This window comes from Mauremys mutica, chromosome 16 (genome assembly GCF_020497125.1).
Source record: "Mauremys mutica isolate MM-2020 ecotype Southern chromosome 16, ASM2049712v1, whole genome shotgun sequence".
NCBI lineage: Eukaryota > Metazoa > Chordata > Testudines > Geoemydidae > Mauremys > Mauremys mutica.
Window position 1 is genome coordinate 1604514 of NC_059087.1, and position 24853 is coordinate 1629366.

The following is a 24853-nucleotide window of genomic DNA, read 5'->3' on the forward strand; positions in this document are numbered from 1 at the left end:
TGGAAGTCTGGCTCAGAGCCACCCTGAAGCACAGAAAAACGATGCAGCTGGGGCTCCTGCCTGCAGCCCTCAGAGGTGTCAGCGCCTCCCCACATAATTGCACTGTCTGTGCATTCCAGGGCCTGCAAGCCGCGTGGAGGGAGAGGGCTCATTCCCACCTGCCAGCGTCTGCGTTCTGGGCGTCCTTGGGAGCGGGGCAGGCGGAGGGGCTGGCAGAGACGCTGGGGCAGGCTAAGAGGGCAAGAGATACCCTGCCATGGCAAGGCCAGAGAGCCCGGCAGAGCTACCAACATTATCCCTCTCTGCCCCCCCCCACGCGGCGTTACCGTGTCCTGCCCGGCCACGCCGGGGTAACAGGAACACGGTGTGAGGTGAGCCACAGCCTGCTCTGCCCCACCACTCCACACTGCGGCCTGGACCCCGTCCCCATTGAGTCCCTCTGCAGCTGCGTCAGTGGGTGAGGCGCTGGCCGCCCAGCACAGCGAGCAGCCCTGGTGTGCTTCGGAGGAGGGGCAGCAGGAGCGCTCTATGCTGGCGCATGCAGGCAGCTGTGGGGCTCGGGGCACGCTGGGAGCCTGGCCAGGGTTGCCATCAGCGGTTTGTCACAGACTCTGGGGCAGCCCTTTAGCTGTCGCCCCATTCCCGACCCCCGGTGGAAATGCAGCATGGTCTGGGGCTTTGAACTAAGTGCCAGAGAAGCTGGGCAGAGCAAACCCCACCATCCTGCAGGTCACTTACTCTCTGGCTGTAGCCAGGAAAAGCCAGTGCAGACGCTGTGCTGAGTGGGGAGCTGCTGGGGAACACAGCGTTCGGAGCATGGGGAGAGAGGGGCTTAAAAGCCAGGCGCTAAGCCATCCAGGGGGCCAGTGAGCGGGGGAGTCTGAGAGGGAGGAAGGGAGAGGGAAGAAGATCAACGCGGTTCGGAAATCCACGGTGAGCTCAGCAGTGTGATGGTTGGGTGTCCAGTGCCCAGACGGCTGCTGCACTGCTGGCCAGGGACAGACGGAAAGCGCATTTCGCTGCTCAGAATTGCAATGCTACATTGCAGCTTCTTTGGTTTCAGCACAAGTTCGTATCTGGGGATCTAGAAGACGCGGGTCTCAGACAGCCCTAAGGAACCGCTCCCAACAAACGTCACCTCGGTTCAGGGGCGTGGGCATTCTCAGCAGAAGTGACATTGGGATTTCTTGGTAGCCCACTAGGTGGCATGAGACTGTGACTTGCGGCCAAGGCCAGTTGAAGAAGTTCTAGCGGGATAAAGTGCAATAGAGGAATCTCAGGTGGCTGCTTTGCAGTACAGAGACATTAGTCCGGACAAGCTGGGTGAGGTCGTATCTTTTATTGCACCAACTTCTGCTGGTGAGAGAGACCAGCTTTCACTAGGCCCTCACCCGCCTTGTCTCTGATATCCTGGGCTGACACGGCTGCAAAGACACTGCATTTACCCAGTTCTTTTGCTAGCCCCCTTCCCTGGGCACCAAAAGAAACAACCACGTCCCATCATGCTCAGCGAGAAAAATTAACGTCTTGACGACCGTATTTGTTCAAGATGGTTTTGCTCTGCATTGTCCTGTGCCCTGGTTCCCCTTTGCAGAGGCAGCTGGGGCCCACCATAATAGAGATATAGAGATTCTTCAGCAGCAGCCTTGAGAGGACTCAGGAGCCACCCGGCGCCTTGTCTTTCCTCTGACCACCAAACCTTCCCCTGTCTCCAGGGGACAGGTGGGCGTAAAGGCACAGAAGAGTCTCCCCTGCAATCCATATGCAAATCTCCTGGCTCACTCCCCCGAAGGGGAGCCTGACTTGGGGAATCCTAATGCCCTTTCATCCTGACTGAGATGTCATCTGTGGCCTGATGCAATCCAGCCGGTCTGAGTGCTTCCCTGAACTAGGTCTGGGACAGGAAACCAACTGAACTCGGTTCCCTGGCGTTCCTTATCCACTTTGTCTCCACATTTCCGAATGCTTTGCAGTGGTGCATCATATTGGTCAGGCATGGTCCCTCCTCGTGCCCTCTCCCCACGGGAGGGTTGCGCAGAAGGGAGGGTGGTTTGTTTTGATGTGTGCCGTGGAGTGGTTTGTTTGGGGAGGGTTTGTGTTTTGTTCAGACGTCAGGGTTACCCTGGAGAAGGCGGGTTGAAGTAATGTGCCCGGCACTTGGGGCACAAGTGGTCAGGTTTATGGTGGGCCTTCCTGCGGGAGTTCGTTCCACTAACACTAATTAAAGCGACATTATAACACTAATGCTGTTCCACTTAATGGTATATGAGATAAACGCCTAATACACAAAGGGAGTTTCTTGCTTCACAGCCCAATTCAAAAGAAGATTTCTTTGAAGTAATCTAATAATGGCAGTGATAAATATTGTTTACTAGGCAGTGCTTTGCAGCCTTAAAGAAACTGCTGGAGCTGCAATGTGCGGCTCGGAGATTCTGGACTGACGGTTATGAATTGTGCTGCTGTTTCTCTGCAAAGACACATTGGAGGGTGGTTAAAAGGGAATATCCAATAATCCTAATGTGTATATTAATTAGAGCGCTAACACAGCTGTGCACTGAGCTGAAAAACAAGTGACTTTATTAGAATAGTGCTCCCAGGAAAAAAGCATTTAGCGTTATAAAGTGGCTCATCTGAGTGTTCTGGAGCCAGGGCAGAATGCCAATCAGTGTAACCACGCGCCTTGCAGCAGCAGCACTGGTACAGAATTACCTGTGGAGCCCGTGCAGTTCGCTACAGGCTCCGTCCCCAGCAGAGGAACGAACGGGAAATGCTATTGAGCTTTAACCAGCCAGAATGAATCACCCTTTCAGCGCCACGGCTTTGGCAAATGCAGTGACTTGTTTTGCTTGACCACATTGACACCCTATTGTGTGGCAGCCCTACCACTCGCCTTGCCCACCCCGACAGGCATTTGAGCAAGTTAATTTCCAGCGCTAGTCCTGAGCTGGTCTCTATAGCTCAGGTCAGCAGCAGCTCACAGATCAATTGGAGACCTAGAAAGAGAACTGAATGGATAGACAAAAAATCAATTGGCAAGTTAATCGCATTGGGACAAATTCCAAGAGTTCATTCTGTATTGGAATTAACCCAGTGCAGCTTACTTGGTCTTCAGAATAGAATCGGCTGTAAATAGGACAGGGAGATAAGGGGAACTGGAGACATTTCCCCAAGATCCTTGGCATAGAATAATTATTATTATATAGTTGTCTGACTTCCTATTTTTTATTGGCTCAGTTAATTGATGGTAATTCGCTCTTATAAAACACCCCTTCTGCGGCACAATGTCTGATAGAAATATGGAAGGTTTAATAGATGCAGAGTGAGAGAGGTGGCTTCATTTTATTATTGGCCATTGTTTAGAAATGCATCAGTGTTAATATAGCTAAGGCAAAAGGTTGACTATTATAGTTTTAATAGCCAAGCACTCTGCCTAGTGCAGCAGGATCTTTAAAGAGAGAGAAAAAAGTAGTGGTGACATTTCCACTGATTACTCCCATTACCTTATTTCACCAGCAGCAGAACAATGCTTAGGATGTATGTTTGCAGTTAATTAGTGGGTCCTGCAAAGTTCATCAATAATAGATCTTGTGGTGGCAGCTGATTGCTCACTCACAGCGGGTGGGCAAGGGGTGGTAAATCAGGCTGATTGATTGTTGACCACTCTAGTTTTTCCAGCAGTAATTTAAAGCAATTAAAACGCCTCCCTCAGAAATTAACTAGGTAAATAATGCACCAGTGTAGCAACATACAGCAAAAGTTTCTGCTGGAAAGCAGCGGTGGCCCTTGGTGAGCAGGCACCAGACAATGATTTCCAAACCACCGGCTTTGCTGCTGATTGCTGCCGGGTGAAAGTGAGATGGCTGCTGCGCCTCACTGCTCCACGATATATTTATTACCTGCCACACTCCAACGGCTCCCTGCGCACACCGAAATCCAGGGTCACAGGAGCCACCCCAGCCATGGGCGGGAATCTCCCCAGAACACACTGCTGAGCAACCTGGTGCTACACAAAGGGTCCCAGACCCTCTGCTGCTGGTTTGGCTTTGCAGGTGGCACAGGTAGGAAGTTGTGTTAAGCACAGTTCCCATTCCGTCAGGTGGCCCAGCCCTACAGTCCGGCCCCAGTGAAAAATCCGATGGAAGCCACTGGAGATACACCATGGAGTTTGGCCCATTTGGTCTGGCTGTTAATTGTAGCACTCGCTGCCGGCCAGCAAAGCTCTCCAGTTTTCCTGGGTTTCCATGACTGCAAGATGCCTGGGCCTCACACTTCACCTCCCCATGAGCAATGCACTTGGACCCGTGTCTGTTTCCTTACTCTTATATACAGGGCCCTACCAAATTCTCGGTCCATTTTGGTCAATTTCACGGTCATAAGAGTTTAAAAATAATAAATTTCCTGATTTCAGCTATTAAAATCTGAAATTTCACAGTGTTGTAATTGTAGGGGTCCTGACACAAAAAGGAGTTCGGAGGGGGGGCGGGGGGGAGGCACAAGGTTTGGGGGGAGGGGTTTTGCAGTACTAGTACCCTTACTTCTGCGCTGCTGCTGGCGGAGACTTCACAGCTGGGCAGCTGGAGAGCGGTGGTGCCTGGCCGGGCGCCCGGCTCTGAAGGCAGAACTGCAGCCAGCAGCAGTGGCGCAGAAGTAAGGATGGGATGGTATTACCACCTTTACTTCTGTGCTGCTGCCGTTGCTCTCCGGCCGCTCAGCTCCGAAGTCAGTGCACAAGTCAGGGTGGCAATTCCGTGACCCCCCCTAAAATAACCTTGTGACCCCTCTTGCAACTCTCTTTTGGGTCGGGACCCCCTGTGAAATCTGTAGAGTGGAGGGTAAAAGCACCCAGAAGGCCAGAGGTCATGGTGGGAGACCAGATGTTACGGTCTGTGACGCGCTTTTCCTGGCCATGAATTTGGTAGGGCCCTACTGCTATCCGAATGGCCGGTCCCTCTCTCAGCCCTGCACCGGCTGCCCTGCCCATGCAGAGCCCCTTTTCCCCGGAGACCCCTGCTCGTCTCCGTCTCCTGCATTCCCCAGCTCTGCTCCGGTGAGATGCCTGCGTCTCAGCACAAGTGACTCCAAGCCCCGCCCAGTGTCACTGCCTTAATCCTGAGCCTGGGTCACGGGGTTAATGGGCGGGGATGGAAGAACCAGCTGCCCTGTCATCCAGCTCACCCAGCAGTGTCAGACTTTCCTGAGGCTTGGGAGAGTTCAGGGAACCTTTCTGCCCTGATTCTTCTCCAAGAGCCTCTGCAGCACCTGGTGCCGGGCAGCATGGGAGGCAGCAATGGTGCAAGGAAGCCTGTCCCTGGGTGACAGTCTATTGCCCTGCAAGGAGGCTCCACGCTGAGCCAATCTTCGAGGCTGGTTGCACCTGGAACAGCCAGTCTTTATCCTGGGGCTTCGTAGGGTTCCAGGTGGATTGGGCCATTCCAGCTGCACTGCCAGGATCCGGCCAAGCTGCCCAGCTTAGCACCCAGAGAAGGTCAGGACCGGGTGGTCTGGCTGCCACAGTGGCTTTCAAGGTGCTCCCCAGCCAGTCTGCTGTGCGCAGAAGCTGTGCAGTTCTGGTCAATGAAATTGTGGCTGAACCTGAATTCCAGACAACCCCCCCGAGGGCTGACGCAGCTGGGGAGGAGTGCATCTGGTCTGCCACATGCTGCTACACTGTGTGTGAGTGGTGTGCTTGTGCACAACTGTGTGTGTGAAAGAGAGCATGTGCTGTGAGTGCGTGTGCAGCTCTCCCGAGGAACGGGCTCACACACAAGAGTGTAGGAAGAAAGGGAGGCTGGCTGAGAGGGTGCTTTGCAAAGCTGCAGTGTCTGGAGGCTGATAGAGAGCTCTTTCCATGTCTCTGCAGTAGCGAGACCTGGGCATCCCCTGCAAATCACAGGACAGGAGTTGTGACCCGTACAGCTGCTGTATAGCAGGTCCCAGCTGTGCATGTCGAGGACGCACCTTAGCGTTGGCTATTGCAAAACTCCTGTCATTTTGCATGAGTGGAGGGTGTGATTTATTTCCTGAAGCCACTCACCTGACACGCCCCTTGTCACATGAGAGGGTCAGTACTTGAGTCCAGGGGGTGCTGAAGCAGAGAGGGTGGGTGGGGGACTGGCCGGCTCTGAGGACCCTGCGTAGGGTTGCCTCTCTGAGGTACAGAACATCCAGACAGCTGGTGTGATCCCGAGCCCATGAAACTGGACAGCTGGCCGCATGCACTGAGCCGGTCTCATTTCCTGGGACCACTACCTCACACCAAGGGACGATCCTGGGAAATCCTGGACAAGTGGCAACCAGGGTCGGCTCTAGACCAAATGGCGCCCCAGGCGAGAAGTGGCTTCGGTGCCCACCCATTGTTAAATGGCTGCTGAGAACATCCTAGGAGGTTCGAGGAATGTGTCGTTCTCCGGAAGTCTGGCAGGTCCAGGGAGTCAGACACAAAGCAGGTATAACTGATGCAGGGAGCAGGAACAGGCTGTTTGGCCTGCAGTCACCACTGGGCTCCTTGCTGCTTTGCTTTCACTAACAAGGAGATTGCAGTGTCCAGCTTGCTCCAGAACAAGGAAGGTGGATGGGATTTTATTAAGGAGCAAGCCACGACCAGCTGGATAAATGGGATGCTTAGAGCTGAATACACCCCGGGTGGGAATTATCTGCTGTCGTGATTACTGGGAACCACCACCCTCCTTACATGTACGTTCGGTGTCCCAGGCAGCCTTATCCCACCCCCATCCAGACAGCTTCAACCCCCAGCCCGCTGTAGCCCTCAACTCTGCAGTCGCTGAGAACCATTCCTTAGCAAGTGCACACTCTCCTGTCGGGGCTAGTGACCTGTGGGTGTGAAGCTGGGAGGAGAAGCTGTGCCCAGGGGATCGGGCCAGTGGCCACTAGGGACCATCCTGTGCCTTAGGTGTGTCAGCAGGCCGTGAATCCTTTCCCGGGCAGCAGCCCAGGAGGTTCCTACAGACTGTCATTCTCAGAAAGTGGGTTTGTACAAACTCCAGGTGACACTCTCACCACGGGGCAGGAATCCCCCTGGGTCCCGTGTGCGATGCGGGGACCACCGCCATTGCTGAGGCAGTGAAACCCAGCGGGACCGCAGGCAGGGCACACTGGGGATCCTGCCAGGAAGGAAGGGACAAGGGGAATCCTGGCCTGAGAATGGAACCTGGTGACTCCCTTCTGCTCTGTGCTTTATGCTTAGTGAATGGGGGTAGGATACCAGCAGTGCAAGCTTCTGGGGTAACCCCTTGTGACGGGCTCCCCCGGACTGTGCCCCCTGAACTCTCTCCAGCCTGGGCTGTCTCAGTGGTCTAGTGACCAGCAGGAAACCCCTCCACGCGCTGTGATCACTCAGCACAGCCGAATGTGGAGCCCCCCACCCAGCTAGACTGCATGAATGCTCCCAGAGCCACTCATGAATCGTACAGAGAAATGCACCAGCCAAATCCCCCCAGCTCCCAGCACTATACCCAGGAATATACCATCTTGCCCTGCTCAAGCTGGGCAGTGCAAATTTATTACTTGGTTCCCCACTTCACCAATGGAAAATGGACAGACACCAGCCTTTGCAAACCTGAGCAGATTTGCCCCACACTTCATACAACTCACTGGTAAAGATAAACAATTAAACAAATGTATTGACTATAAAAGGTAGATTTTAATTAAGGGATAAGCAAAAAGTCAGCGTGGTTACCAAAATAAAATAAAATCTAAGCACCAGTCTGAACTCTCAGCCCTATTAGACTGGGCAACACTAGATGAAGCAGTTTTTCTCAGCCCGCTGGATATTGCAGTCCTTAATATACAGGTTTGTTCCTTAAACCTGGGCCAGTCTCCTCTGCTGGAGTCGTGTCTTCTTCTCAGTGTCTTAGTTGCTTGCAGCGAAGGTGGGGGCAGGAGAAGGGCTCAGTATGTGTCCACAGTGTCTGTTTTAGACCCTCAGTCCATGTGCTTGGGGAGCACAAGTCCAGGCCTGTCTGGGGCATTGCTGAGTTCCCAGGTGAGGTTGAGCAGTTCCCCTGGGGTGGCCTCATGCAGGTGAGTCAAGCATTGGAGCTCCCTTGCTGGACAATGGCTGTTGATGGTTGTTTGACACTGCACCCAGGCGCTGGTTACTTCCCTTGCTGTTGTCTCTGGGGAGCTAATATCTGGCTGATTCCCCAATGTACAGCCTGTTTTATGACCACCATACAGCACAATCTCATAACTTCACATGCATCAATGATACACATCTATGGAGAGAGAAATGACTTTCAGCCGCTCAGAACCTTTCCCCGATACCATACGTAAAAACCTGCTTTATACGTAAGCGCAAGCGGATATGAAAACGAGGCCTATGGGGGTTGCAGGAGGCTCCCCCCAGGTACAGAATATCACAGCCCTGCCCTGGAGGGATGCTCCCTGGGCAGCAGCGGGGGAGCTGGGAAGCAGGCCTGGCGCAGTGCCAGGCTGTTTAAATGACGGCATTGCCCCTCACCGGGTGAAGGGGGGTCTCAGCTGTCCCAGAACCAGACCAAACTCCAGGACACGCTAGATGGGCTCCATTATACCCAGGAGCAGCCTGTCCCTTGAGGATGGGTGAGTTCGCGCCCTCTCAGACCCTTGCCAGCGCTGCGCAGCTCCTTGGCGCTGCTGGTTCCAGACCTGCGGCGGGCAGCCTTCCCTCAGCCGGTGGAACCCAGCCCGGGGTGGCCAGGGCAGGGGAGCACCCAGTGGGATCAGACACGCGGCTGAATATTATTACAGTGGCTGAGCACAACTCATTCACTGTTTGCAGGTAAGACAAGACTGATGAGCCCTAAACGGTATGTGTTAATAACCTCCTCATACCCCCCACAGCCAGCTAGCTCTGGTCTGCCGTAAACTCACGGAGGAGGCCAAGCCCTGGGCTTGGCACTGGGATAAAGTCCTGGATTTCCCAGCTTCTGACCAAAGAGTAACAACATTTAAACATTGTATTTTCCCTTTAATATAAATTCTGTCCGGCCCTTGAGCTGCATGTCCTGTGCTTTTAATTACATAGTTCATCAATCCTTCTGCTGCTATGGTATAGCGAGAGGCCACTTCACCCATGAAGGGTGATTATCTTTTATGAGTGTGGAAGATCTATAACTCATGAGCAGCAGTGGAAAGAAAACGAGGAGAGAAAGGGAGTCCCTTTTCCTGGCTTGGCTACTCTGATTATTCTAGAGGAAGCGATCACTCTGAATTAAACACGCTCGCCAGACTAAATCAGCAAAATCAGAATGAGACTCAGCCAAACTGCTTGTGTGGGGCCTGATCCTGCCCTCGTGCCCACTGGCTGGAGCCTGGTGCAGTGCCACAGATTGCACTGGAATTAATCCCCATTAAAGCCACAGGGGAATAAGACTCAGCACCTCAGGCCAACTCTTTCAAACGTGGCCAGTGATTTGGCTGCCCAGCTTGAGAGCCCTTGAAGGAGGCTGATTTTCAGGAAATCTCATTTCTCCCCAGCCCTCCCCAGGAAATCAGGCCCCTTCGAGGGCTCCCAACATCTCCAGTCACTCTTACAAACCTTGGCCTCCCTTTTAGGTCCGGCACATTTCACAGCCTCCGCCCTGCACTGTTCCCAGGGACTGTTTGGGGAAGAGTCTCCATCCATAAAGTTACCCCCCGTGGGAACAGGGTGGGCAGGGAGCAGGTTTGCCAGTGAGAGGGGTGTGGGGTTGGTTCCATGGGACAGATGGGAGAGTGGAGAGAGATACCCAGGAGATGGATTGGTTCCGGGAGTCTGGGATTGCCCCAGAAGTGAGTTGCACCTCTCCAGGGGGCATGGGACTAGGCATGGGACAAAATCCATGGGGCTTGATGGGGTTTGTTTCTTGCAGCTCATGTGGCAAACTTCTTAATGAGCAGAAAACCCTGTTGGTATTTTTTAGTTTTAAACAAGCCCCTTTGCTCTCTCTGCACCAGCCAGCTCTGACGGGCACAAGCTGGGGAGGTCTCAGCAGGACCTACTGGTTCTGGGGCTGACACCCCCCTCCCGGGAGTCCATGCCCCATTGTGCTAGGCGCTGTACAGGCAGATGACTCTATAGCCTGCATGACCTGAGTGTCCAGGTCAGAATCTTTCCTGCCTCTTTGGACTTCTGGGTTTCTTTGCTGTTTGGCTGCAACCTGTGGTGGTTTTGGGCCAGGCTGTAGGCTGGGCCCTGCAGCCCTCCTCCACTGCACACCTCCCTGGGGCTCCAGGCTGCCTGTGAAATGCAGGTGCCTCCCCTCAGTCCACTTGCCGCTGCCCCTCTGGATCCTGCTGCTGGATTGTGCGCTGCCCCGGCTGGGAGGCTGGAGAAGCTGCCCTGGCACAGGGATGCACAGGACAATTCCTCTGCATGGCACCGTGTATCCTGGCTGCCCCACTACCAGATGCCCCAGAGGACCCAGACTTGAGCTGGTCTCTGGGTTCCTGGAACGGGCCCGTCTCACATGCCGCGTGGAGCTCACGCTAGCCGCGTTGGTATTGCGTGCACAGCTGTCCCTTCCTTCCGTGTCTGGCCTGGGAAATCATTAGCCGCATGCGAGAGCAGGGCCCATCCAGCCAGGGGTGGGGTTACTGCCCCTCATAGGGCAGGGTGTTGCTGGCAGTGGGGGAGGCCAGGCCTGCACAGCCAGGCCACATGGGGCTGAGGCGTGCGGGTGGGTGCTTGGGCCAGGCGAGAAGGGAATGGATTTAGCTAGAGCCTTCTCCCTGGACTTCAGCTGAAGCTGCAGATGAGGTGGTGCCTGATGTCCCACTCTGAGCAGAAATTTAGCAAGACGTTTGCGGTGAAAAGATCATCATAAATTTTCCCAAAATGAGCCGCTGGCAGCTGTCTGGCTCTGCTCGTAGGAGCTATAAAATTTTACTAGGGGGAAAGCTCCTGAACGTTAGCACAGTCTCCCTGGCTTAGGGTTTTGGAACTCAAAGTTCCCGCAGAGCTTTGGAGCTCATGGCACATCTGGAGCGTGCCGGGCTGTGGCACTGGCTCGGGTTGGCCAGTGGGCTACTAAGTTTTACAGCCATTTGCAGGAGGTTACACTTTTCAAAGGCATGATTCACAGCCAAGGTGCTGAGCACACTGGGTCAGGGCCTGCGGACAGATCTGTTTATAGGTCACAGAGCGAGGTTAGCACCATATAGGGCCTGTACGGGATCAAATGCACAAAGTACCCTGCGTGCCGGCCAAACGGCTCAGTCTGCAGGCTGAGGTCAGTAATGAGAGCAGCCAGTGCTGGACGGGAGTGTGCAGGGCAGGGGTAGCTCCTGGGGGCTGTCAGCCACAGTAAATAGGAGACAGCGTAGTTCACCTTTGCAGCCAGAGTCAGCGAGAGAGTCACCTGAGTGGGAACTGGAGCTATAGAGGGGACTGGGCCCATGGCTGGACGCCAGCTCCAGACTGGGGCCAGGAGCAGACATTAGGGAAGCAGAGCTGCTCCAAGAGGTGAGGGAGCAGGTGCTCTGGGCTCCCCTCAGCTTACCCTGGTCTGAGGAGGCTGCACTCCGGCTCTGACAGCACCTCCTGGGGAGGCATCATTCAGGCCAGGCTGGGCCTGCCAGGCTGTGGAGCCGGCTGTGACAGTGCTCAGGAGTCCCCGGAACTTTGGTGTGCTAATAAACGCGAGCGAGAACTCGAGCCGCAGCCGCCTTTCTCCTCGTCCCCACTTGCAGCCTGGCTTTGCAGCCCTCAAACAGACATGCCCCAGAAATGCCCCTTCCCTATGGAAAAGGACATCCCGTCTGCCGCGTTCTGCGTGTCATGGGGGAATGGTACCAATCACTGCCATTGCCCTGGATGCAAGCTCAGCTGCTGTTTGCTTTGCAGAGCGAAAGGCCTGGTTTTCTACTGGGCTGGGAAAGCGGCCAGGGGTCTGGCCTCTCTGGGATCTCAACGTATGCCTTGCAAAGCGCCCCGACGCCATGGCGATGGGTGCGTATAAACACCGGCAATAATAATCAATAAAGAGTGGACGCATCAGTAACGCGCCCTGAGAGGCCCTGTATTAACAGGCTTCCAGGGCTGGCCAGCACGTCAGAAGATGTCACTAAACATTAAATCAGCAGCTGGAGCTGGGACCGCCATAGGAAGTCTAGGTGGCCTTGGGAGGGGACGGACTCCAGAAGAGATGAGCTGAGGGTCAGGCGTATCAACAGGTGAGGGGCTGGGGATTTCAGAAGGGGCCTGTGTGTGGTCATCTCTGCATGGCTCGTGGATTGCAGGAAGGCATTGCTGATTATCAGCCTTGTACGCAGCATTCACAGTTACGCGGTGCCCACCAGTATGCACCAGGGGCTGCAGCCTGCAGAGCTGTACAGATAGGTGGGAAAGGACAGCAGGACTCCTGCACTGGGGAGGCTGGCCTGGGTCTGTGACTCAGAGCCCCCAGCAGCCCCAGACAGCGTCAGTCACAATGCCAGGGGGCAGGGGTCATGCTCTCTTTCCTCCATTTCAGCTTTGGATGAATGTGGGTGGTGACAGGGTTGGAGAGCCCAGACCTCGAGAGAGCTTAGATGGCCACCGTGCAGGTCCCAGGAGCCAGTGTTACCCGTGCGCTGCGAGCCAGAGCTTGTTAGTAGGACCCCTGACCCCCAGTGCTAGAGGGTAAAGTACCAGCAGTGTTACCATCCCTATCACAAGGCAAACCCTCCCATCAGCTGCCAGCCCTGCCTGTCTCTGGGGAGACATTCGTCCTGCTCCGATCTGAGCGCTAAGCTTCATATCACACAGGGGGATCTTGGGCTGTTCAGAACAAGCCCAGTTAAAAAGTAATAAAAGGTAAATTTCGTTTGGAGGCAAAGGCACTTTCTGTCCTTAAAGGTAAGAGGGACGAGCAAAGCAGTGCAGCCCCGGTGTCACAGGACTAATTATTGTGACTACCTGTGCAGCACCTGCTCTGAGTCGCCTTGTGGAGGGAGCTGCATTTCCCTGTTGAGAGGCCACCTCCTGTCCCCCCATTACAATGGGCACAACTGGCTCTCAACCCATAACACATGGGGTGGAACTGTGAGAGAAACACTTTCCCTTGTTACTTGTGGTCCACTTTATATTGTAGCCTGACAAAGGTTCAAAATCTCTTATAAGACCCATTTTTGTAGCGTTCCCAGGGCTGTTCATTAGTCAGATTATATCTGCTGCATAATACATTGCTGGGTACTCCTTCCACCCCTCTGAATTCCTTTAGGTTCCTGGATTCATTCTAATTGCAACAGCCAGGTAAAGGTTCCAAGGCCAATGTAAAGAGCAAAGGTGATGAGGGACGTACCTGTTGTTCTGTGGTGCACAAGCACGTTCTGGACAAATGCTTCCTAATTAAGGACAGACTTTCATTGGGAAGATTTTCTCCTCCTAGCTGGAACAATGATAGATCAGTGTGTTTGCCTTAATTCCAGTGCTTTGCTTTCATGTACTGAGGCACCTGGGGAATAAATGAAACCAGACTATACAATCCTTAGTGCACTCGGAGTTCCTGTAACCCCCATCCTCCCACACTGTATCCCTCAAAATTCACTGTCGGTTTTCATTCCCAGATGGCCCCCTCTCTCGGCTAGGTGCGTATTCCCCAACCAAAGTTTGCAAATCAGACATGAGTCGATCCATTTGAGACAGGGAGGGGCGTGTGGCAGTGTATCTGCCCTCCCAGCTGTAGAGTAGCTCAGGGTGGTGCGATTTAATCCCAGTCACCCTCACTGACTGAGTTTGAGACCTACTCTCAGCAGGCATTGGAGAACGACTGACTGCTAGGCACAAATACAATATCCTTTTTGCACGAGTAGCACAGCTCTTCCAGCTATTGCTAGTCCACTCCCCGGGGGGGAGGGGTGTCTTAATGTGGCTTATGCAAAATGCTCACCCACCTGAAGAAGAGCAGATGCCCTGGGCCACTCTGAATGATGTCCAGTAGGCTTCTTCAGCCTCAAAGGGGCAGCAGGCACCAGGCCCTTGCAACCCTACGTTAAATCTGGAGAGGCTGAGATCAGTCTGGGGAGGGTCACAACCATGGCTTGAGCCCCTGGTGTGGGCAAAACAAGATTGGAAGAACAAGATGACTCTGTAAAATGTGGTTGTATTTTCCACCAAATCCATTGATACCAAATCCAGCCCAGAGTACCCACCATCCCCAGACACACAGCAAATGCCAAGGCAATCTGACGAAGCGTGTGGATTTTAGAGCACTTTAAAGATTGACTATTCAAACAGAAAGTGATGTTCAACTCTTACCTGTAGCAGAGCTCGTGTTCTGCTATTCTGTAGATATTTCCTCCCCCCAAGCAGTGGGAGAGAGGAAAGGCATTCCAGTACTGAATGAGCAGTAGGAATTCAGAGACAACTTAGCAGCTGAATTTACTAAATTCAAATGTTTGTAATTCTTTGTGTTCTAGAACTGTCTTTAGGGTGTTGTCATTTAACGGCTATGAGACGGCTACGCAACGTAGGGTTGGTTTTTGCTGTGCGTGAGAGAGATCCACTTGTAGATGTGTTTCAGACACAGATGTTTTGTGAGACCTAGATGAACTTTCCTGACTTTCTTTCTTTCAGCCTCCCCCTGCTGGCTCCCAAAGTTCCTGGGCCTTGGAAGAACCGAGGGACACTGACTCGCAAGAGAAAAAGAGCCAAGTGCGAGAACTCGCCATTCTTGTACTGGGCTAAGAGAGTGAGAGTGCATCTGTCTCTGTCTCTCTTTCAGTTTCTTTTTGGATTCCCTCTCAGATGAACTAAGCCGCCAGCAGCCTGTAGACTCGCGTCTCGTGGTCCCAGTTCTGAGGTACCTGCGTGGGGGAGTTCTCCCAGCAGCTCTGGCTGAATTGCTTGAGGGGCTCGCCAAGCGCTGCACAGCAGCTCACTGCATCTCAAGTTGAGCGCCCTCCTGAGGCAAAGAGGGGCACTGCAATATTTTTATCTCGATTTCATGTTTTGAAGCACATTCCTGAGGGAGGCTGGGCTTGCCGTGTTGTGCTCTCTGCAGGCCAAGTGTGGCCTCGCGGAGGCTTGCCTCAGTTTCCCCTCTTCAGCACTCCTTTAATAAACTCCACCAGTTCTGAATCGCTGGCACACTCCCCTTCCAGGTCCAATTTATTTACATAGAATTCAAAACAGACTCGGTCCCTTTTCCCGCAGAGAAATCCAGGTCTTCAGCTTCACGCGCTGGCTGGAGTCTTTTTGTCTCTGAAACCTCAGACTCTCCTGCACTCTGCAGCCTGGTGTGTCTCTCCAGGCGCTCCCTCTGTCGGTGTCACTTCCCGCAGGTGGGGCCTTCTCAGAACTCTCTCCTTGGACAAAGGGTTCTGCTCCAGCTCAGGGCTCTGGGTGCCTCACCTTCTCCCTTTTCTCTCTTAAAGGAACCAGTCGCCCGGTGACAATTCCTATGTACAGAAAGCTGTAAGTGCCTGGTGAACCCAGGACTGTGCAGGCCAGTGCCAGAGGTCACACATGCCCTCTTCACATGCTATTGTTTCACTAGGAAGTCTGTGACAAGGCAAATGAGCTGTATATGAAGAATAACTCCATGAATTTAACATAAACCGTCCCATCTGCTTTAGTCCTGGATGCTGAATAAAAGGGAGTGGAGCATAGTAAATGCCAGGATTCTGTGTTGCTGGTGTATCACCACTGAAGGGCTGTGATCTTACAGAAGAGCTGGGATGCTCAGGCCAGCAGGCTCGTTAAGCCACTTATCTAATCAAAAATTCTGTGATTTATTGGGCAATAAAACCAAATTCTTTCCACTTACCATACATGCAGTTGCCTGATGGAGTCTCATTTCCATGTGGGCAATGCACTGCCTAGCGGTGTTCTAAATGTTCCCGAGGAAGGCACCCTGCACACTGCACGAGGGGCTCACCCCACACTTGGGACCACCCGGTTTTCCTTGGTGTTCTGACCCCGGAATGCACCGGAAGCTGTGTCAGCCCCAGAAGGGTGCTCAGATGTCAGGAGATATTAACCATAGCACGTCAACCGACAATTTACACAGATCTTAGGGACGATGAGGGTGGAGCCAAGCGTACAAATGGAAGTTGGTACATTACAGCGAAGCGGACATTGACCACTGAGGTCTATTCAGACACTGTATTCTAATGAGGAACATTAGCTTTTCATGCGGATGGCTGTTAATGGCCAATGGCCATTATGCTACATTCCAGCATGAGCTCACACACATCACTATGAATCCAGCTAAACAAGTAGGATTTTTACAATAATTAGGAAAAATTGAAAACACAGGAAAAGAAAAGCAGCTGACCACATACAGCTGCGTTCCTCCACCCTTTCCAGCCAGCATCGCACTACTGCCAGGTGTGAAGGCGGAGACACTCCCGAGTCCAGTGATGTTAGGGGGCTGAGGGGAAAGGCCTTTGCATTGGAGACACTTTCCTGGGCGAGCATTCCTTGGAACATGCTTGGGGAATACGCCTTCCAGAAGAGAGCTGATGTGCTCATAACAGGGTTCAAAAAAGAGCTAGATAAATTCATGGAGGTTAGGTCTATCAATGGCTATTAGCCAGACCGGGCAGGGATGGTGTCCCTAGCCTCTGTTTGCCAGAAGCTGGGGTGGGTGACAGGGGATGGATCACTTGATGATTCCCTGTTCTGTTCACTCCCACTGGGGCACCTGGCACTGGCCTCTGTTGGAAGACAGGATACTGGGCAGGGCCAGCGCTTCCATTTAGGTGACCTAGGCGGTCGCCTAGGGCACCAGGATTTGGGGGGCGGCATTTTGCCGGCCTTGGCAGCAATTCGGTGGCGGGGGGTCCTTCCGCGCTCCGGGTCTTTGGCAGCAATTCTGTGGCGGGTCCTTCCGCGCTCTGGGACCCGCCTCTGAAGTTCCCCGAAGACCGGGAGCACGGAAGGACTCCCCCGCCGCAGAATTGCTGCCAATGACTGGGAGCGTGGAAGGACCCCCGCCTAGGGCGCCAAAAACCCTGGCGCCGCTCCTGATACTGGGCTAGATAGACCTTTGGTCTGACCCAGTATGGCCATTCAATCAATTTAGCTTCTCAGAAACCGACCGAGAGGTGACTGATTATGGCATATCAGTGCCTGCCAGGGCAGAAAGGACTGGGTACTAAAGGGGTCTTCAGTCTCATGGAGGAAGGCAGCCCAGGAACCAATGGCTGGTGGCTGAATCCAGACAACTTCAAATTGGAAATGAGGCACATACAGTAACAGTGAAGGGATTAACCACTGGAAGAACCTACCCAGGCAGTGGTGGATTCTCCATCTCTTGATGTGTTGAGATCCACACTGGCTGCCTTTCTGCAAGATGCTTTGGTCAGACACAAGTTACTGGGCTCAATACAGGAGTATCTGGGTAAAATGCAATGGCCTGTGATATGCAGGAGGTCTGACTAGATGATCTAATGCTCCCTTCTGGCCTTAAGCTCTATGAGTCTGTGTCTGGGCTGGACAGGACTCTGGCTGGGATCGGTGTCTTCACTGTTATTTCTTACAGTTCAAATGACGGCCCCTGTCGAATACCTTGAAATAATGGCTAGAAGTAGCAGCTAATGCAGCCTATGACAAAGCCATGTGTGAAATCCCTACACACACTGGGAGTCAATGAAAAAACCTCTCCGAGAATAACAGCGCTCTCTTTGATGTGCTTTCTGGGGGTGTAATTAACTGTACCTGAAATATTATTTGATCTTTAATGTGGAAAATCAAATGTTGTTTTCTTGGACATGAATACATGTGTATCTGCGTCATTCCTTTGTGTTTGTCGTTCTTCTCAAAACCACAGTTAAAAACGGTCTAGCCTTTGTGTGAGAGTGAAAAGGCCTCAAGTCACTGGAAGGGTTAGGTCTGGTGCTTCTCCTGGGCCAGTTAATTCCACAGATAATTGAGAGCCATTAGGGAATCCCTGTTGACTCCCATAGTGAAGCAGGTTTTGCAGCATTTCTGCATCTATTCAGGTGTCTAATTCTCAGCTCTTGGGTAGAACTCGCTTTCCTTCTCTAGCTGGTGCCTCCATCGCACGGCGCTGCTGGTCCCGCACCTGGTGGGAGGCCCTGATGTGTAAAGTGATGGGCTCGCTGCAGATGGGTCTGTCCGTTGTAGGGCAGTGCGACAGATCCTCCTCGCTGGCTGGAGCGTGACATCCTCAGAGGGTGAGCGGCGGTTGTAAAAATGATGACGAGTGCTTCCCTCGGTAATTATACCACATTCTGGACGCCATTTTCTTTTCTGTAGCAGGGAGGAGGCATGGAACTGGCAGAAATTGCCCCTGCTGGAAATCTCCCTGGAAAGCAACATGGGATTCTTTGGGTCGGCTGAGGCGAGGGCTGAGTCCCAGCGATCCCTGGAGAATGTCTGCGCGGTGTTACACAATAGACTGCTGGGCAAGTCATCGAAGGTAATAAACCTGAATTCAACTTGTTTCATGAGCCTGGGATTTACTCATTTCTGGTGTCACTGGCTTCTCTGCTGCGTCCTTATTTAGCCCATCGCTGAAGCAATTACACCAAATTAGCATGTTCGCACCGGCCGGGCGCTGGCAGGCCTCTCCCAGGGGCTGTGATGTGCATTGTCCTGGATCACATTACAAGCTGCTGTACATGGCTAGTCCTGCTCCTGCCACACGGCTAGACATGTTCTGGCTGGACTCTGCCTCCAAATGCTTTAACTCTTTGCTTCCCTTGGAAACTGGAAGTAGGCAGCGCGACATGCACTTTGGGTGCCCGGCCGATTAGAAACGCTCTGGCTGCCTACCAGCCACCTCCATCTCCAGCTCCTGGAGCGCGGCATGGAGAAGAAAGTGCAAGCTGGCTGCCGTGTAACTGTGGGGGGATGCAGCATGCAGGGTCTTGCCTTGCACTAGGACAGGAGCTGTGCAAAGGGCCAGGTCCCCTCCAGAGGCGGTTCAGAGGCTGTACCAGGAAACATGGCGCAGCACAAAGAAGCAAGCTACAGGGATCACGCAGCTGGAGATCTGAAACTCACAGCCCCTGGCTGCAGATCCTCAGTGCACGTGTCGGGGAGGGACCAGGGAGGAACAAGGGACCCTTTCTCCAAAGGCCTCTGGTTATTATGCTGGTCAGAGCCTGCGTATGGCTGAGATAGGATTCCAGCCCCCCCCGAGCAGAGCTCCCACAACAGGTGCGGGATTGCAGGGATCCCAGCCATGGGGGAGGGTGAATGCGGCTGGCTCAAAAGGGACTAACTGCACCATTGTAGAGCAGGGCCAGGGAGAGCTCTGGGCTGTTGCCTGTCCTGAGCGGAGCAGTCCGGGAACCGGACTCCCTGGGCAGAGGCGTGGCTGCTGGGAGCTGTGTGGGTGTTGCTCACACTTCGATTGCTGCAAATGCCTTTCCCAGGCCTCCTACTGATCTAGCAGCACTGCAGAGCGAGGGGCTGATCCCTGGCCCCCCGACCCACGCTCCAGGCAAGGGTGGGTGGGGAGATGCGCGTGTCAGACAAGCTGGAGCAGGATGCTCCTGTGCAGTCACCAGTCGGGAAGCGGGGCAGCCTGACCCAGACGCCCGGCGGAGGAGCTTTGTGATTAACAGTGAGATGGGGAGTTTTACACATTCCTGACTCTGGTTGCACCAGCCACATTATAGACGCCTGCACTCGCACCCCTCACACAGCCACAGGCCCGCCCATGCGTGCAGGAACCCCCCCACGTTGTGTCTCCATCATGCCGCTGCTGCAGGAGCTGGTAGCAGTGGCTGAGGGGTCTGTGGAGAGGCTATTTCCAACCCTGCAGCGCCACGGCCACAGCTCCCGCCCGCCACCTCGGGTGCGAACCGTATCGGTAGCGGTGGCAGTCGAAGCTGTGAAAGTTTTAATGTGGTTTAACCTGGCATCACACACAGTGTGTGCTCGTTCCTGTTTCAGAGTGCTTAAAGCTGTCACCACCCTAGACCCCTCTGCCACCCCCCGCTCTGGCACGAGCCCCAAACGCCAACCCGTGCCAGGCAGAAACGGCCTTGCTGCACCAAAAAGCCAAGCTGCCTTTCTCCTGCCTGCCACAGGGCCTGGCTGCTGGCACAACTCCCGCCCCGCAACGGGAGAGTTGAAGATGCAAAAGCCGAAGGGCGCTCTGGCTCGGCCGTGTGAGGGGCGGCAGTGGGTCGCTCTGTGTGTCTCGAGGGCTGTACGCAGGTGGGGATGAGTGGGCACGGTGCACGTAGGGGGGTGAGTGCATGGGAGCCACCTTAAGGAGGTGAGTGTATTGGGTGTGATTCTGGGGCCCTGGGGGATTAAAGGGGCCAACTTGTAATCAGACAGCAGCTGAACTTTAAGAGCCCCAAAGATTTTTGTATTAAAATGGTTTGCTGCCAAATCAAACATTCTGAAGCTTTAAAGTGCTGAGATTTGGGAGAACCTCAAATATTTGTTGACTACGGGAGACAAGAGAATTTTAAGTAATTATTTGGCCCTATGTGATTTTAAGCCATTGCTCCCCTGACGGACAGCAGCAGATTTCCTGTGGCTTTGTTACAAGGTATTTCGTTCTTTTCTCTTGTCTTGGAAACCTGGGAGCAGAGTGAGGAGCTAATCAGTGCTTCATGGAGGGGTTCCGGTTACAGGATGGTGACAGAGAATCTCAGAAATCAGAGCAGCCTGCTGTGCCCATCCGCTGGGTGTACTAATAACCTTAGTAACTAGTGAGACGGCAGGGCTGAATCAGTTAGAAAAACCAGTCACCCCCTTCCCCTAGCAGGTCTCCCTGCCCTTCTGCAGAGCACTTGGCCCAAGGGTGCTCTGGATCTATACTGGACGCAACGCCTCGCTGCCCTGAGTGGGCACTGCTTCTGGAACCAAAAACTCCAGCTGAGTCTGTTCAGGGGTCTGAATGTTTGGAGAGGTTTTTTCTGCTCACTTATGGGTTATGGCTGGGATTGAATACAAGTGCACCAAAACTACCCAAAGGACCCAGTTCTCATGAGATTTCCAGCCCAGTAGTGCTGACTCCAGGCTTGCGGAGGCTTTTGGGTGCTTATGCAGAGCAAATCTGAGCTGCTGATCTTTTAAGGTCCTCGCTGACCCCCATCACTGCCATTCACCCGATGCACAGACAGGCCCCAGGGCTTATTTTACCATAGCCCCTTCTGCTCTCTAGCCCATTAAGGGCTTGGGGATTTAATTTCACATGGATTAATTTGGAGAGACCTTGGAGACTGGAGCGGAAAGCTCCCGAATGCAGCTGGGTTTGTGCTTTCCTTGTAAACCACAGGTGGTTCATTGCAGAGAACTCGCCATCAGCCCAGAAAAGTTTGACACCTTCCATCTCGCAGAATTTGCTGCATCCTTCACCAAACTGGGCTTCCTGTGCAGAGTGCCCCAGCTGCTCCCCAGTGCGGCCAGCGGCCATGGAACAGGCTTTGAAAGGGAGGCAGGAAGGGCGACCCTGATTAACGCCTCAGCCCTCAATCTGCTTCCCATGAGGCATCGCTCGGCACGGGGCCCCTTCCTCCCCTGGGACGACTCTCCCTGCCGGCCCCGCCTGGTGCAGTACAGGGATGGCTCGCTCAGCCAAAATAACTGACAATAAAATGTTTGAGAGAGGAATTCCTTACAAGTGCTTTCTCCATCGCACAGTGCAGCAACCCCAGCATGGAGCCTGCACATCCCCAGTAGGCAGAGGCCAGGACCAGCGCCAGACTGGGAGCTGCGTTTCCAGCCAGTAATAACACAGCTGGAAATGCCCAGAACAGCTCCAGTGCCCGGCTGCCCCAAGGCATGTTGTGAGGATCCAGAGAAATGAATATTCACCTCTCTGAGCCCCACAGGGGTCAGAGGGCAACGTCCCTGGGCCTGGTCCCAATCCTGGGGGACCATTTGTCTGGGGGGGAGGGAAGGGGGGCACAGAGCAGGTCCCTGAACTGAGCTTTGGAGAGATTCCTGGTTAGCTGCTGTGACAGCTGAGTTTTCTGCTGGGTGACTGTCCATGTACAAAACCAGCGAGCTCGGACTGCTGTGCCAGCCGGGCATTGGGCCCTGCCCTCTCCTTTCCTAGGCTGGGGCAGGGGCAGGCGCGCACCTCCGATTTGCAGACCCGCCCTGTGTGCACTTTGCAAAAGCTTTCATGCTTCAGCTGCACTTCGAGTCAAAGAGACAGTCCAAGTTTGGCTTGGCTGGGATACAAAGGCAGTTTCCTGTCTGATTAGCTCATTTGTTGCTCACCTTCCTTTTTGCCCCTCCATATCTGTGGCCATGGAAGGCTCTGTCTGGAGAGAGTTTTACGTGCAGCACAGGGAAATGCGGTAGCGGGGCACAGTCCCTCGGGAATCAGGAGTGCGCATTATTATCGTCGTTACTCTAAATAGTTGGGGATTTGGAACCCACGGCCTAGCCGCCCGCCAGGGGTTGTGTTCTCCCACCATCAGGCCAGTCAGCTGAAGACACTGAGGAAAATGTCAGCTAGTTGGATACACCAAACGGGGTCTGGAGTCCAACGGTGCAGTCGGCTCTGCCTGGCTGCGCTGCTTTGCTGGGTCTGTTTATTGCTCGACCCCAGGAGCATTTACAGTATAAAATCAAACAGAACATTCACAAGGTGAACTCGGCGCTAAGGGCTCTTGCTCCATCCAGCCGGCCAGCCGGGACTAGCCCGGGAGAAGCGACTGAGCCAGGCCTGTCAGCAAGCCCAGTCTGGGAAAGTGAGCTCCAGCACTGACCTGCCCAGCCACAGCCTGTGGGCTGAGGCCTGTTTGAGGCAGCTTGAGCTGCTGCAGCAGCAGAGCCGTGCGGCTAATGAGACGGGACCCCAAGCCCTCCAGGGCTGTGTAGGGTGAAACCAACCCCCAGAAGTGCATGGGGAGGCGAAGTGGCAGGCAGTGAAGACGACAGGCTGCAGGTGAAAGCTCTCCGGGCGAGAAGCAGCACCAAGCATGCAGGCTGCTGCATTCCCAGTGCAGCTGCAGTATCTGCAGCACCCCCCAGAGTGCCCTGCAGGGATTCAGCTGGGCTGTGCACGTGCAGGTAATGTCATGCTCTCGGGAGCTGCACTTTCACCAGAATTAGCAAATGGGTCCCAAGGCCAAATGACACCGTCTGCAACCAGGGCTGTTACTTGTAATGAGGGAGAGTTGGGCGAGAAAGTGCAGGTGCCAGGGGCAGTAGGGACTTGCATGGGCCTGTGGGATGAGGAAACCCTTTGTGAGAACAGGAAGGTTGTAGAGGGGGGTCCCCGTCCCGGCAGGGATTAACCCGGCTGGCCCTTTTCCTCAGGACGCAAGTGGGGGTTACGCCCTGCCAGCTGCTCTAAGAGTAACCACATCCTTAGTGTGGCTGGGATTCTGGGACTGAGAGGCCAGTGCAGCTGATTGCACTGCATGAAAGGTGGAAACTGGCACACACCCAACTGTGTGCGCGCGAAATGTGCCCACTAGCCTGGCTTGGGCATTCAGCGCAGATTTAATGAATCTCTTTCCAGTTCTTTTTTCCCCGTGGTGCAAAGCTCTCATCCTTTCGGGCTCACTGGAGCTGTGTTTTTATCTCTTTTCTCACCTAACACTTTGTCTGGCCTGTCTATTGAGAGAGGAAGGTCTTCAGGGCAGGGGCTCTCTCTTGTTCTCTCTGAACAGCATCGAGCAGAATGTGGCTTGATCACAGCTGGGGCTCCTAGGTTAACGCTGCCATAAGACCATATAATGATAACAATAGTGTTGCAGAATGCCTCTGTCTGTGACATCACACATGCCATGGGTGATGTGGGCTATATTGAGACATCTGCTATTGTGCTGTTGCATTCTGGCTGCCTCATTGGTGAAGCTAGCAGTTGCAGAAGCATTTCACAGAGGGAGGTGCTCTGTGGAAAAATTTGGAAGAGCTTAGTTAAAGCTTATTTCTGTGCTGAATGCTGCCCTGTGCAGCCAGTTCTGGGGAATTTCAGTCCAGAGATCTGGGCTTCGCTCAGTTTTCCTATTTGCTTCTCAGTTCACCTTTAAATTCAGATTTCATAAAACAAACAATAAAAAGAGCTGCAAAACCACCTATGAAATCAGCTGCTCAGGTGAGCAGGGCTCTTAATGTATACGCCTGTCACACTGCCCACCATACTAGACCTTGGTCTGCAGTTCAAAGGGTCTCGACAAGGTTTGGATGGAGAGCGACCGAATCAGTGTGAAATGCTGGCTGGATGAGTGAACTAAAACATTCACTTTGCTTCTTTTGAGCTGTGAGAGGGGCACCTCTTGGTGATGGATATAGAAGCAGGATTAGAAACTCCAACCATATCATGTTATCACCATGCAGGTGGGGTTCTGTAAATACACAACCAGCCCCTGGGTTACTGATTACTTTGGAATCAGTGATGGGGCAATCTCAGAAGGTCTGGGGTTGAGTCCCCCCCAGAAATGTCTGTATTTCCCCATTTAGATCCACAGTGATGAGCTGTCACTACTTTGGCTCCTGGACGTGACTAGAATCAGAGAACAGAACTGCAAGACGTACTCTCCTGGAGACACAAAGCAAGTTACTGAACGACATGTAAAGCCCAGCAAGGCCCAGCTTTGGTTTGGGTGGGTTCTGGTTCTATTGGCTCAGTTTGCCTGACTGTTAGGGATGGACTGAGAGCATGATGCTGTAATTGGCTCTACAGTCTCCCTGCTGCTCCACCACGGCACTGTCTGGATTTAAGCTTTGTGTTGAACTTGGAGCTCCATGGCCATGGGAACCCAGTCTGGTCTCCAGAAGGTACCTTTGATTAGAGATTAGAGGACCTCTTTGAGCTGCAGGATGTTGCGACTCAAGCTGATGCTGGAGATGGTGAGCAGATTACGCCTTCCAAATTCCTGCATTGATTATCAGCCAGGGAGACTCATGGCACCAATTCAAATGGTTACGGGGGAAGGAGCTTGTTTTCAAATCCTCACATGGCAACTGTGTAAAAATCCCCCCGGACTGCACAAC

The 24853-nt window shown here is 53.5% G+C and overlaps 1 long non-coding RNA gene across 2 annotated transcripts; it reads right to left on the reverse strand.

The window, feature by feature from the left end:
* Positions 1-7834: 7834 nt before the first annotated feature.
* LOC123350814 lies at positions 7835-23567 on the reverse strand. Of its 2 annotated transcripts, none has more exons than XR_006573841.1 (3): positions 23450-23567; positions 13263-13415; positions 7835-8234 (listed from the first exon to the last, which is right to left on the reverse strand). It is a non-coding gene; the product is annotated as an uncharacterized LOC123350814 (long non-coding RNA). The 2 variants fall into 2 exon arrangements; XR_006573840.1 differs by lacking the exon at positions 23450-23567 and adding an exon at positions 13855-13987.
* Between the last annotated feature and the right edge of the window lie 1286 nt (positions 23568-24853).